At 39.8% G+C, this 15,023-nt stretch overlaps 1 long non-coding RNA gene across 1 annotated transcript; it reads left to right on the forward strand.

Annotated features, from left to right (window-relative positions):
- Positions 1 to 7,371: 7,371 nt before the first annotated feature.
- LOC137561534 (uncharacterized) lies at positions 7,372 to 14,143 on the forward strand. The gene is made up of 4 exons (XR_011030043.1): positions 7,372 to 7,464; positions 7,936 to 8,003; positions 10,886 to 11,044; positions 13,990 to 14,143. It is a non-coding gene; the product is annotated as an uncharacterized lncRNA (long non-coding RNA).
- Positions 14,144 to 15,023: the final 880 nt, after the last annotated feature.

The following is a 15,023-nucleotide window of genomic DNA, read 5'->3' on the forward strand; positions in this document are numbered from 1 at the left end:
AGGGGGGGGTGTCATCTTAATTTCATGGATGTAGTTTATTAAAAGCCATCGGCAGGCTAGGCTATAATATATAGCCAAATTTAGGCTGTCATTGGAAGGGAAATAGCTAGTTCAAGTAGAATGGGAATTTCAAATAGCAGCAGAGATAGCTGTGGTGGTTTAAACTGACAACTGAAGTAAGAAGAATATGGAGGTTGCCATATTTATTTCCTTCTAAACAATACCAGTTGCCTGGCAGCCCTGTTGAAGTAGTATATGAATAACACCAAAAACAACCATGCAGCTAATCTTGTCAGATCTGACAATAATGTCAGAAACACCTGATCTGCTGTGAGCTTGTTCACGGTCTATGGCTAAAAGCATTAGAGGCAAAATTGTCAGATACACCTGATCTGCATATGCTTGTTCAGGGTCTATTGCTAAAAGCATTAGAGGTAGAGGATCAGGACTGCCAGGGAACTAATATATTGCTTAAAGTGAACCTCAAGTCAGGAAAAAAAATTAGTTTTACTAACCTGGGGCTTCTACCAGCCCCCTGCAGCAGTCCTGTGCCCTCGCAGCCACTCACTAATCCTCTGGTCCCCCTCTGCCAGCTAGTTTTGTTTTTGCCGACAGGCCCGTCAGGACTGGCCACGTGTAGCTTTTTCCGCATTCCCGACTGCAATTAGCGCTATTGCAGGCCGCATTACGCACGCATAGATATGCGGCAACCCGTATTTTTGTACGCGTTGCGGCCCGCAATAGCGCTAATTGCAGTTGGGAATGCGGAAAAAGCTACACGTGGCCAGTCCTGACGGGCCTGTCGGCAAAAACGAAACTAGCTGGCAGAGGGGGACCAGAGGATTAGTGAGTGGCTGCGAGGGCACAGGACTGCTTCAGGGGGCTGGTAGAAGCCCCAGGTGAGTAAAACTCATTTTTTTTCTGGCTTAAGTGTCTCTTTAAAGGACTATTGAAGTGTGAAGAATATGGAGGCCGCCATATTTATTTCCTTGTTCCTCTGGGTTCATCTATCATGTAGCCAATATCCGGATATTAGCAGCAGGGATAAGTAAGCAGGGTCCAAAGCTCAGCTGTCGTGTAGCCGAAATTCAGATACCAGTGGAGGCAGCAGCATGGGTGATTAATCAGGCATCCAGCATTTGGCTATCATGTATTGCTAAGTACATATTGTTTTCTTGCTTTCTGATTGAGGGCATATAAATGTTTTGAGTCATTTCATAGAAGCAAATGGTTACCTCTTTACAGTTGGACTTGGGAGTGAGAGAATATGGTGGGCTTTTTTCCTATTTTTTTTAAATGTTATTTTTCCTCTTACTTTTTTCTTTTTCTTTGGTGGTCGATTGGTTAAAACGGGGTGGGGGCCAAGGGGAGGAGGAGGTGTTTACTCATGAAGGCCTAATGCTCCAGAGAGAAGGCAAGCAGCATTAAAGTGGTGTTCCCACAAGAATATGTAAATACGATTAGCTAGACTAACATACACAATACAAATACAAATGCCTCCACTTTTAATCAAACATAAAGATGTTCAAAATTTAGAATCAAGCTTTATTAATTTTTTGTGAAAATCTGAAAAACCTTTCTCTTTGCTTTGTGTAAACTAAAATAGTAATATCCCAAATAGGTTTAAAACTACCAGATATCAGATGCTACAACTTGGTGCCAATTTTTAGGCATATTAGAGATTACTTGAGTAGTAGCATCACCTTGTTTACTAACAGGACAGGAGGTAGTGACATAATAGCAAACTAATCTTTTCTGAGGACCCTAACACTAACACTAGCACTAACACTAACACTAACCTTAGATCCCTCCCAGTCCATCTCTGGCACAATTTGTTTAGATTGTCACAGACTCCGTTATTGCATTGACAGAAAGAAGGAAGAGGCTGGGTCTTCCAGGCCACTTATCTTCTTGAACGCCCTTTCTCCAACATTCTGGCTTTACATTTGGTCTGCTACATGGGGTTAATACATCTTGGGATACCCTCAGAATTACTCAATTACAAGACTTGGTGGACTTTGGTGACATTCAAGTGGTTTCTCTAGTAACCCTACAAGCTTCCAGAGACAGACGGACATGCTTTTTTACCTATCCCACAGCCCAAACTCTCTTGAGGGGTGTGAGATTCTTTATTCATGTTATGCAGTATAAAGCCTGTGGGCTTAAGAAACTTGTAGGAGGCCTTAGACATCTTTGGTGTTTCAATGTTTCAGCTAAATGTGTTATTCTGCTTTCTTGTACTTTTCTATATAAATATTTGGATTCAACTCTACATTTGAATACTTTTTAACTATTGTCTTGTGTAATAGGCATCAATTTTAATTAGGGATGGGGCGAATCCACAATTTCTTCGAATCCGAATCCGGATCCGAATGTAAAAAGGTTCTCGAATATCTCGAACCTTTCGAATCCCGAATCTAACGAATCCTGCACATAAAAATTGTGCGATCCGTGGTATAGTTGCCCGCAGTATAGGTACCCAGGCATAGGTAGCGAGGTAAAGGTGCCTTCAGTATAGCTAGCTAGGTATGGGAGCCTTCAATATTGGTAGCTTTCAGTATAGGTAGCAAGGTATAGGGGCCTTCAGTATAGGTAGCAGGGTTTATGGGCCTTCAGTATAGGTAGCAGGGTATATGGGTAGCTTTCAGTATAGGTAGCAGGGTATATGGGCCTTCAGTATAGGTAGCAGGGTATATGGGCCTTCAGTATAGGTAGCAGGGTATATGGGCCTTCAGTATAGGTAGCAGGGTATATGGGCCTTCAGTATAGGTAGCAGGGTATATGGGCCTTCAGTATCGGTAGCAAGGTACATGTGCCTTCAGTATCGGTAGCAAGGTATAGGGGCCTTCAGTATAGGTAGCACAGTACATGTGCTTTCAGTATTGGTAGGTAACTAGGTATAGGGGCCTTCAGTATAGGTAGCAGGGTATATGTGCCTTCAGTATAGGTAGGTAGCTAGGTATAGGGGCCTTCAGTATAGGTAGTACACTTAGTTGATATTTATTTTCAGCTTATACAGATAATTGGGGATGAGTTTGGCCATTACTAGTTAAGAACTCTACTAGCAATAAGAAGATATTCACCTTTGCTTCTGTATATGTCCTAATTTTTAGTTAAAGTGAACCAGAGATTAAGCACTATTATGTATTTTACCATATATATATCAGTGGGAACATTATAGAAAACACCTACCCTGCTCTCTGTTTCATCCTTCACTGCTCAGCCTGCTTGTTATCAGCCCTGATGAAATCCCGGACTGAGCATTCAGTCTGGCTTTGCTCAGGAATCATTATAGCTGAGTCTCTCTTCTCCGATGTCTTTCCAAGCCCAAGCCTGCCCCTTCTGGTTCTGCTTTCCTGTTCTGAATACTTGCAGCATCACAGAGAGCTGTGATCAGATGGGAGGAGTTGCTATTGTAAGGGTATATTGAAAAACGTTTTTTTCTTTATCTATATTTATTAGTCATAAGAGGTTTTTAGAAATGGTGATTTTATTTTGCACAAAGTCCACTAAATAATATGCTTTTCTAATGAACTGTGTTTTGCGTGGAGTTTTAGTAAAAAACACAAAAAAAACTGGCACACCAGAGTGGAAAAAATACCAGGTATAGTATTTATTTGGTAAAATCTATCGGGGATATGTTTATTTTGTGCCAAAACTTTAATCTCTGGTTTCCTTTAAGTATGATTCCTGGGGTCTGTTTTTTTTTTTTTTTTTACTTTTGTGGACTTGGTTTCGATCAAGGAATGTTCAATGTTGATAAGAGGCAAATTAAATATTGTTTTAGATGCAAAAAATGGACTCATCCTCTGGGAAACCCTTTCTAAGGATGGTTTACACTGCCAGCACTTTTCTAAGAGACAGTGCTTTGAAAAACTCTTGCTAATGCAATGTTATATGTGTGTTCTTACTTTTTTAAAAGACACCCATAGCATTGCATTAGCACGTGCTTTGCAAATCACTGGCCCTTAAAAACGCTGGTAGTGTGAACCAGCCCTTATAGTGAGACTATCTAGGTAAGTGTGCAGAATGCTGTGTGCTTCTCAGCTCCGTGATAGGTGGACTTTTGCACTTTTCTTACTCAAGAATAGATTATTTGCTTTTTTATTAAAAACGTTATTTTGGCAAAAAGATTGCAATTAAATATGTTTTCAGGCAGGCCCTTATCCTGCATAGATGTGGTAAGATTCAACGAAGAATGCACAATAGAGTGGTTTGGTCCCCATCACATGTGATTGGTCTGGAACAATGGCATTTGAATGAAATTGTGTGCAGAAGCCAACAACATGATATCTGCCCAAAAGTCGTCTGATTTGGGCAGAATACGTGATGTCACTCATACTTTTTATACCAATGGTTGCCAATATGGTGATATCTGACACTCATTGGATGTTTCAAATTACTTTGATCTTGCGTGTGTGCAAGGCTTAACTAAATTAACCTCCTGGGGGATACAATTATATCGCCCAGGAGGTGGCGCAGCACTATTTTTAAATTTTTTTTATTTTTTAAATCATGTAGCGAGCCCTGCCGCTGTGCAGCGGCATCCCCCCACCCCTTCCGATCGCCTCCGGCAATCAAAGCAAACAGGAAATCCCGGGAACGGGATTTCCTGTTTGGCTTCCCCACGTCGCCATGGCGACGATCGGGATGACGTCATTGACGTCAACGATGTCGTGACGTCAGAGGGAGTCCCAATCCACCCCTCAGCGCTGCCTGGCACTGATTGGCCAGGCTGCGCACAGGGTCTTGGGGGGGGGAGCGGCGCGGCACGGCGGGTAGCGGAAAATCAGCGCGGAGCGGCGGCGATCGGTATATATATAAAATTATGCAAATCGGCCCACCAGGGCCTGAGAAATCCTCTGTGGCGGCTTACCCTGAGCTCAGCTCGGGATTATCCCCCAGAGGGTTAAGAACACAAAAATGTAACAATCATAGTCAGGTGCAAAAACAGTGCAACTTACCGTTCTGCAGGCTTTCACATGATTTTAGCAATTTTCAGAGCTTTTTTTGTTGCAGACTTCCAGAGCTCTCCCTGTATGAGGCCTTCTGGCCTAATTAGCACACAGGAAGATAGATCCTTTACTGGCTTCAGGATACTAAACCAACTTTCTTTTTTTCCCCCTGGAATCTTCAGGAAAGTAAAATCACATGAAATGCTATAATCTCAGTGAAATATATCCAACATCCAGCCAGGGGCGTAGTTAGAAATCATGTGGCCCCATAGCAAACTTTTGATTGCCACAACCCGCCCCCCCCCCCAAAAAAAAGTTATAGAGTACCTTTGTGCGCCACGCATCCCCACAGTATAGATAGCAAGAGGTACCCCAGTATAAGTAGCCAGATGTGTCCCTCCAGTGTAGGTAACATGAAGTAGCCCCCAATATAGGTAGTAAGGAGGGACCCTAATATATGCAGCTAGATTATCCCCCCCCCCCCATGTATAGGTAGCCAGATTAGCCTCCCAAATATACATAGTCTGATTAGCCCCATGTACTGGTAGCCAAATTAGCCCCCCAAATATAGGTAGCTAGATTAGTGTATGTATAAGTACACCGCCAGTGAGTTGGGCTCTGCTGAAATTCCTTGCGGCGTTAAATACTATTCCCCATCTGAGCCGTAACAGCTCGGAAGAAGTAATTTGGGGGACATAAATTGCCTGCACCCTGAATTACCCTTTCACGGGCTGTATAACGGCACCAAAGTCAGGCGCTACGTTGCCATAGCACGGTGCCGAGATTACTTGCTTCACCAAATTAGCCCCCATGTATAGGAAGGCAGATTAGCCCCCCCAAAAAAATATATGTTTAAAAGCCGCATTAGTACCTAAAATATAGGTAGACCTCATATGCAGAGTAGTTGGAAGGTAGCGATATACCTCTGCTGCTTTGCCTCCCCCTTATTTAGTCCCATTGTAATTACTATGGGAATACAAAAAAATGGATGCAGATGCATACACTATGAAAAATATGTCTGCAATGGTGGAGTCCGGAGGCCATTTTTTTGTAGTCCAATAGTAATTACTATGGGACTACATACGGGGAGGCAAAGCACCAATTGTGACATAAGGAGAGGTATGTCTCATCCTTCCAGCACCCCACTCGCTACTCTGCAATTTGGGGGCCTGACACCAGTCTCCATGAGGCCTGCGACAAACCCTTTAATAGTTGTTCCCCTCCTTCCCCCCACTCTCCCTGCAGAATTGCGAGCAGGCACCTGGGGGTTTGAAACTCACCTCAATCACCGATGTCTCGCGTTGCATCTCCATGGCAACAAGGCATCACATGACATGATGTCATGATGTGCCAGTGTATTACATGCTGGAAGTCAACTTGTAAAGCGCTGGCGTGCCCTGACATCATGTCATGTGACGTCCTGTTGCCATGGAGATGCAACGCAGGAAATCGGTGAGCGAGGTAAGTTTCAAACCCCTGGTGCCTACTCCCAGCTTTGCAGGGAGGGAAGGGGTAGAAATTTATGGAAAGCGGCCTGGCTGCGTACATTTTGCCCAGGTCTGGGTTAGGTCATAGTAATATATCGGTAAATATTATTATTTTACAATATGAATATAGTAGAATATTGGTAAACATGCAGCTTTTTCAAATGTATGCATGCTCCACATAGACACAGAGATAAAACTGAGGGAGCTGTAAAGGTCTACACAGCATATAGGAGTCCATAGACAGACAGGTACTCAATGTTCCATTACACTGGAGTAAGTGGCCATAAAACACGCTTTTTTGTGTAATAATTAAAAGTATAAAAAATAGACCAGTTGACTGTGTGAAGGTAAATTAACACTTACCTTCTTTTTAATCAGTTTGTAATTTTTTTTTATATATTTTTGAATGCCTCCAGTTGTTGCCTTTTTTTTTATCTCCCTGTTGGGGGGTTTGAACTATATGCTTGCATCATAACATAACATTTTTTTTTGGAGAACCAACCACTAACTGTACCAAAGACGAGTGAGGAAGAAGGTGCCTCCTCACATGCTACCTATAGTGGTTGTTTTTCTTAGCAACCCAGATTTTTGAGTACATATCTTTCGAAACACCTATCCTCTTTACCTAACAAGTGATATACTATATCAGATTGGGCACCGGGTGTCCCTGTGTTTTTTTTTTTGTGTTCTCCCTTTAACTTGTACAAAAATGCCTTAAGCAGTTTTTGAGCTTACTACACATTTAAGAAGGGAATGTGAATAGCTCTCAGTAAAATATTTGCCTAAAAGTTTACTAAGGAAAGATTAATTGAAATGAATAAATTGAAATATTTAATAAGTTATGACAACAGCAAATTGTTCCTCAAGTCAATGCCCTCAAGCCACATTCGATGGCATAAATTGAATACCTGCACTCATGAAATATATCCCTATCTGATCATTCACCTGAAGCCTGTGCATTAGTTATTGCACCATGAAGGTTGCCCTTGCTTTCTTGATTATTGGACTCAGCAGTTGTATTGGTGAGATGAAATATATTATAATGCTAAAACCATTTTGCATTCATCCATTTCTGGAGATTGAAGGAGTTTAAATAGTGCTGTAACTTCAATTTCTTATGTCTTATGTTAGATAATGCAGTTAACATCTATCATGTTTCTTTCTGTTTTATAATTAACTACAATATTGTATTTATGTATGTATTTATAAAGCGCCAACATATTACGCAGTGCTGTACACTTCAATAACTGAATTTTATGTTTTTGTGAAAGTTTTCTCACAAATCACAGTTCAGAACCTGATTAAATTATAGAAATTGTGCAACACTACAGAAAATAATGGTGCTAATAATAGTTATTTCATAGTGATAATGGCTAATACATTTTGATCTCTATGTATTTTTAGCAGTTTTATTTCTGCTAAATAATTACTGGTAGCTACCATTGTACAAATGTTTACATTTCAATAATGGAATTTTATGAACATCCCCACAGAGATCGCAGTTAAGGACCCGGATGCCCAAGTTAATGTTGGTTTGCAATCACAGACTGTGGAAGATGCAGTATGTATATATTTGAATACCATGTTACTTATTTTTCCCAAATTTCTCACTTTATTTCCTCACTTTACAAACCTATACTGAAATGTAACTTTTAATATTTCTGATAAAATTCAGCTAAAAATGATATGGCCTAAGCTTTATCAGGAGCTTGTTATCCTCTATGCCTGCTTAACCTGCAATATTTGTGCATAGACTGTTGTTTTCTTTGTGCCTTATGTAGTAATGAGCATAATCAGCTAATTACGATTACGCAAAATTTCATGTATATTTTCAGAATTATGCCTATACATAATTATGATTTGTAAATTCAATTGCTTTCGTATAATCATTCGTAATTTCAAGTGAATTTTTGTGTAATTTTTGCGTAATTTTGTGCTGATTTTAGCTGTAGCAAAGCCTTCATACATGCTAATGTCACCAAGATTGCTATGTGTTAAGGAGAACAGTGGGTACAAGTCAAAAACATATTTAAAAAAAAGACCTTGTAGTTTTTGAGAAAATCAATTTTAAACAAAAAAATTGTGTGTTAAACTCAGAAAAATTAGTTTAAAAAACATTTTTTCTTTGCATTTGTAAAATTTATTTTCTCGAAAACTACAACTATTAATTAAGGTCATTCATGTTCTGTTTTTTATGTATTCATTTTTAAACATTTTATTTTTAGAAACTCCATCTGCTAGTTTTGACCTGTAAAGGTTTGGGAATAACTGACTTAATGGCGGATGGATGAAGCCAAGTTAATTGTTTGTTGACATGTTTAATTTCAATCTGTCCATCAAACAGCACAATAGGTAGTTGTATGTTGCAATACAACTTTTCCTTGTGTGAGTGAGCCTCTAAAGTAAATCTGAACTAATCTTTCCTTCATTTGCTCTCTTCTGTGCCATGTTCGATATAACTAAATTACTTTGTGTTGTTTTTCTAAACCAAGGGGCACAGTCAGAGGTGCTGCCAATATTTTTGTGGCAAAATACAACTGCACCACTTGCTTTAAAGCTACCTTACATGGGGTGTTTTTATTTTTATTTTGACACCTGCTTCTGAAACACTTTGAATGAATTTCATATGCTGTGTTTAAACTTTGAATGGGATCTTATCGAGCTATGTAATGTCTGTGCTTTGTTGCTTTTTATTGCATTTCTCTAAATTCAGCCTGTCCTATAGTCCTGTGGCAGAAATGTGTTGTTGGTTGTATTGCATTCAGTAAGTGGCTGCCTTTAAACACTAGACCAGTACAATTAAAACCCTATTCAAAGTCAATAAAACAATGTTTAAATGGAAAGGTAACAGTATTCAAACACAACATAAATGTAGTGAAAATACAAACTCCATCATTCACAATGCTGCAATGTTAAAGGGAACCTGAACTGAGTAAAATTACTTAATATAAACACATGAGGTAACTTCAAATGACCATTACACAGTTACCTTGCCATCAGTTCCTCTCAGAAGCTCACCATTTTCTTCTGACAATGATCCCTTCCGGTTTTGACAACATTTAGTCAGAACTGAAATATATTAGTTGCTGTCAGTTATATATCAGTTGCTGTCAGTTATAGCTGAAAGGAAAACTTATGTGCCAGGTAATGTTCATGTTTCCCTATGGCTCAAGTGGGCGATGTTACAGTTTAACAGTGTGCTGACCAGGAAGCTGTTATGGGGTAATGACCATTTTCAAAATGGAGGGCGGAGAATTCCATTGATCACAGTGGACAAACAGGAGAGGAGAGAGAGATTGAGGAGTTGACTACACAGGAGGTAAATATGACTCGTGTCTGTTTATTTTGACTTTTAATTTTCAGTTCAGGTTCTCTTTAAGGTGCATACAAACACACTGTAACTGTCATTGTAGGGAGTATTACCCGATCCCTAGGGCAACAGTTCAATTAGAGAGCATTATAAAAACGCATCACCCAGCTACAGCTGTGTAGTGTGTACTATACCCCATATGCCATATTTTACTTCTAGCTGAGCATGTGGCGGACTCTTATCCCCAGCCTGCACGTCTGTGACAATCAAAGGCATTGGAAAGGGTGACATAGAGCTGTATAGACACATCACTAGACAATGGCAGAGCATTACATCTGTAGAGCATTGGGGCCCAAAACTTTCACCCTAGCGATCGCATTCAATCGCTATAGGCAGCAGTCATTAACAGTTTATAAACAGGCATAGGTATTCCAGGGGCTAATAATGGGTTAATAGGCTAGGCTGGTGTTAAAAATTAAAAGGGGATTAAAAAAACACTTTATTTTCTTGGGATCATGTCACTTTATTTTTTTTTCAACTTTTACAACTCCCCCCCCCCCCCCCGCCACACACACACCTTTATTGAATGATTGTTGCTATTAGCTATCAACAATCATTCACAAGACCGTGCACGTGCAGGAGGGCGCACATGCACGCACGGCAGCAGGCGGTTGTTTTTAATGCAGGACATAGATTCTACGTCCTGGAACATACAGCAGGAGGCAGCACTAATTTGGACATAGAATCTACCTCCTGGATCAGCAACAGGTTAAAGATCTGACATGCCACTTCAGATACTAGTCCAGTATTTAGTATTCAGAAAATGATCCTAGACCATGTAAGTGGTGGTGTGGAATAGTTCTCTTTTTTCGCAGAACAGGCCATGCATGTCCTCTTCTTATCATCGATGAAGCACTCAAGTTTATTGACAAATAGGAACACAGGGACATGTCACTTACCAACTAGCAAGGCCTTAGGGGTTGTTAATCTATCTATCTATCTATCTATCTATCTATCTATCTATCTCTGTTCAGATGTTGTCATTACATGTATTTTCATTACAGCCTACTCCAATTGGAGTCATTAATCATGGTCTGAATCCTCATCATGCTATTCCTGGATCTGTATTTCAGGCTGGTCCGGAACTCATTGCACCACTTATCACTGTTAGAGGATCCCATTCTGCTCTATCTCAGTTTATTTCTGACATTATTCACAATAAAAGGCCTATCGTTGCTACCAAGAAAACTGAAACTAAAAAAACCCTATCTGGTTGATTGACTTCAAAGCAGGTAATACTGCAGAACATTATTTACAATAATTCGTTAAATTATTTTTAAGTTTAAAAAAGAAACAGATAAAAATGGGATGCTATTTTAACATCTCTAAGTGTATGCTTACTTGAAACATCAGTGAGCAGTGCACAGGCATAACTATAGACCCAGAGTTGACCTTCCCTATTATGATGCAGATGAGCACCCACCAGGTCAGGTTCTTTTGTAGCTGCACTTGGTATAGGTTTAAAGATTGTTATAACCACATGTTTTATGACCCTTGTAAGACGGGTTCAAGACAGTGAGGGTCACCAAGGGTTTGTAAGCAACAGGGTTTGAACATTGGAGGAGGGGGGGCATAATATGTAGCTAATCTACTGGTAACAGACACCGAAATGTGAGTTCAAGAAGTTTGAAACCTTCCAATGAAAAGGTGGGATACTTGGAGGGCCAACCCAAGGGCACAGAGACACTTAAACCGCTGTAACAAGCACACCTAAACTGCTGTAGACCAAAAAGGTGCGCAAAGTTTTATAACTGCACTCCTAAAACTGTAGGAGGAAAAATATTTGGCCCAAGATTAGCTTCCAAATGATTGATTGACAGTAATTAGAAAATAGCTACATTTTGATCATCTGTTTTTTTTTTATTACTGTAAGGATATAGCAAAAAAATACATAATGAAAATAGGAAATATGACATTTTCCGTACATATAGTAGGTGATACATCAATGAGTTATGACAATATAAACTAACATTTCTTCATAGCGTCAAAGACAAAGGCTGGTCAGATCTAGAAGAGCTAGCTGTTGTAAGTAATTGGAGCAGGGGCTAACAGCCGACCAATTACATTGTGTAAAACTCGGGAACAGAGAAAAATAATGTACAAATTTGTATAGTGTGGCAATACCAAAACACCTTTAGATGTCCTGGTCAGAAGGTTGCCAGAGGTGATTACCTGTCATAGCATAGCATAATGTATCAGAAATGGTTATAATAATGATGTAGTTAGAGGCTATAGCAATAGAGAGGATCAAAAAACAAATAAACTAACAAAAGTAACTCAGTCTTTGATTGGCTGTTTTTAACTGCCCACTCTTAGGCATCCCCAAAAATTCACTCCAATTTTTGGGTTAAAGAATAATTGGTCCAAGTTTGGTGACTGTAGTTTGAAAACTATATGAGTGGCAACAGTTTGAAAATGTTTCCGGTCAAAGTCAATGATGAAAAATTTTTGGCAGTGGTCTGCACCAGGAGCATGGAGGGTGGAATCACTTATACAAGCACAAGAAACTTACTCCGCTATAAGGCAAATAAGTTTGGAAAGTTTGGTGCTTGTACCTCTAAAACAGTAGGGAGGGTAGTGTATACAAAATTGGGGAGCAAAAGGAATTAAAGACACACAGCATTTGGCTTGGAAATTATTATTATAGATGATCTGTTAAAAACTCAGATGTGAATATGGCTGTACAGTTGTATGGGCAGTTTGAAAAAAGTGCTGTTGCTTGGCATGCTTCTGGTTGGCATTGAATACTGTTGCTTAAAGAAAACCTGTACTAAAAATAAAAGTCAAAATAAGCATACACAAGTCATACTTACCTTCCATGTAGTCTACTCCTCAGTGTCTTTCTCCTGTCCCGCGTCCTATTTGTTCACTATGATCAAGGGAATTTTCCGTCCTCCATTTTGAAAATAGCCATTACCCCATAACAGCTTTCTGGTCAGCACACAGTTAAACTGTAACATCGCCCACTTGAGCCATAGGGAAACATGAACATTACCTGGTACATCAGTTGTCCACTCAGCTATAACTGACAGCAACTGATATTTTACTGACAGCAACTGATATATTTCAGATCTGACAAAATATTGTCAGAACTGGATGGGATTATTGTCAGGAGAATATGGTGAGCTTCTGAGAGGAACTGATGGCAAGGTAACTCTGTAATGTTCACTTGAAGTTACCTCATGTGTTTATTTTAAATATTTTTACTCAGTACAGGTTCTCTTTAACTGGTTATCAACCAGTTTCATGTACATATTACGGTATTATGGCCCTGATTTGTAGCAACTCGGAGAGAGATGTAATTCAGGGTCTGGTGATCTCCAGATCACCGAATCACTCTTGTGCATGGTGCGCAGCATAGCACTAGTGCTATGATGGCCCCAGCTTTGGCGCTCAGCACTTAGCGAAATGACCTACTTTGCCAGTTCCTTCTCAAAGGTTGAATTTTCCAGCTTTATGCTATTTATTTCATATGGTGCTTTGACTTGGCACATCCAAGGCAGTGGTGGGCCAAAATTTTGCATGTGCGAAATTTCGCATCGAAATTCAATGTTTTCCATCGTAATCGTAATGCAAAATTTACGGGAGAATGCGTAATAAATTACGTGTGAACCGTAATTATGTATCGAAATTTCGCATAACTTTGTAATTTCACGACATTACAGTTCATTACGAAATTAGTCATTTAGTATCTTTTGACGCGTATTTTGATTGATGTACTGTTACAAATTTCCGCATGCGGACATGGTATTGTATAGACTCACATGTGCTGTTATAAGCATGATTATACGCATTAATATACAGTGTATAGTATGCGCATTGGCAAGTTTAATGCGGATTTTCAGGCGTAAGTAACGCGTTATTACGTTACGCAATTTAGCTTACAAGCGTAGTACTGTATCAGTAATTACGTTATACCCGTAATTTTGTAAAATACAACGCAAAGTTTAATGTAAAGTTTTATGATGCGAAAAACTTGGGGAAATTTGCGAAAGGAAGTTTTTGGGACATTACGAGCACCACTGGTCCAAGGTGCATGACCTTACATTTATCTACATTAAATTTGATGTGCCATACAGTATATCCCTAGCCAGTGGTCCTTCCACAGCAAACACAATAAATAAGCAGACCAAACTAGTGTCTTATGAATGCTAATAAGTCATGTTTTGTCTTCTAGATACCACAGCGCCTTCAAGCTAACAAAATAAAGAAATTATTCCTCCTAAGAGCTGATCTTCTTTTCATGATTTTCTCTATGCTGTTACTGCTAAAATAGTAATATATTTTCTGCGTAGTTATAAATGATTGCATAGTCCTTTCTTTTCCCTAATAAATGAGACAAGCAAAGCTGTTTGCACGTGTCCATGATGATTATGTAGAGGGGAAGAATGGCAAAAGGTAGGTGATATGTGGGAAAAAAACAAGATTGATAAATGGTAAATAAAGAAAACCAGGAGGAGAAAGAAAAACTGTAACAAAATAATAATTGCTGGTTTTCACAAATTTCCAAATGCATCTGTGATGCAGATTTCCTCAGAGGCGTAGCTAAGGGTGGGTAAGGGGGACATATGTCCCCAGGGCGCAGCACTGTAAGGGGGCTCAGCATGGCCTTTGCACCCACACGTACATGAGAGGTGGCTCACTGGCTGAGCGAAGTGCCCCTGCTTCTCTCCCTCCTTCTGCAGAAGCATTAACAGCAGCAGAATAAGGCTATCTAAAGGGGGCACATCTGGCTATCTAAACAGGGTAAAGGGGACACATCTGACTAATTAAGGGGCACACATTTCGCTATTTAAAGGGGGGCACATCTGGCTATCTGAATGGGGTAAGGGGCACAAATAGCTATCTAAATAACATTTGTCCAGAGGGGGGCACAAAAACTGTCTTTGTCCTCGGGCGCTAAAAACTCTAGCTACGCCTCTGGATTTCCTTAGGGTATATTCACTAAACTACAATAAATCTGACATGTCCAAGTTATGTAGTATGCGTTGCACATGCACAAATAGTAAAACTCAAGTTACCGAGGTAATGTATTCCATGCTAGTGTGATGTGCTTTATGCAAGTAGTGAACACTAGCAACACGCGCAACATAACATAAGTAAGTACCTGTGAAATTGCTATGCACTGACTACACATAACATTTTTACACCAAATGTATATTTGGTGGCGTTTATATATTCATAGCCGTTGAATATGCCCCCTTGTTTTTT

The sequence above is a fragment of the Hyperolius riggenbachi genome, chromosome 3 (assembly GCF_040937935.1).
Source record: "Hyperolius riggenbachi isolate aHypRig1 chromosome 3, aHypRig1.pri, whole genome shotgun sequence".
In the NCBI taxonomy this organism is placed as follows: Eukaryota; Metazoa; Chordata; class Amphibia; order Anura; family Hyperoliidae; genus Hyperolius; species Hyperolius riggenbachi.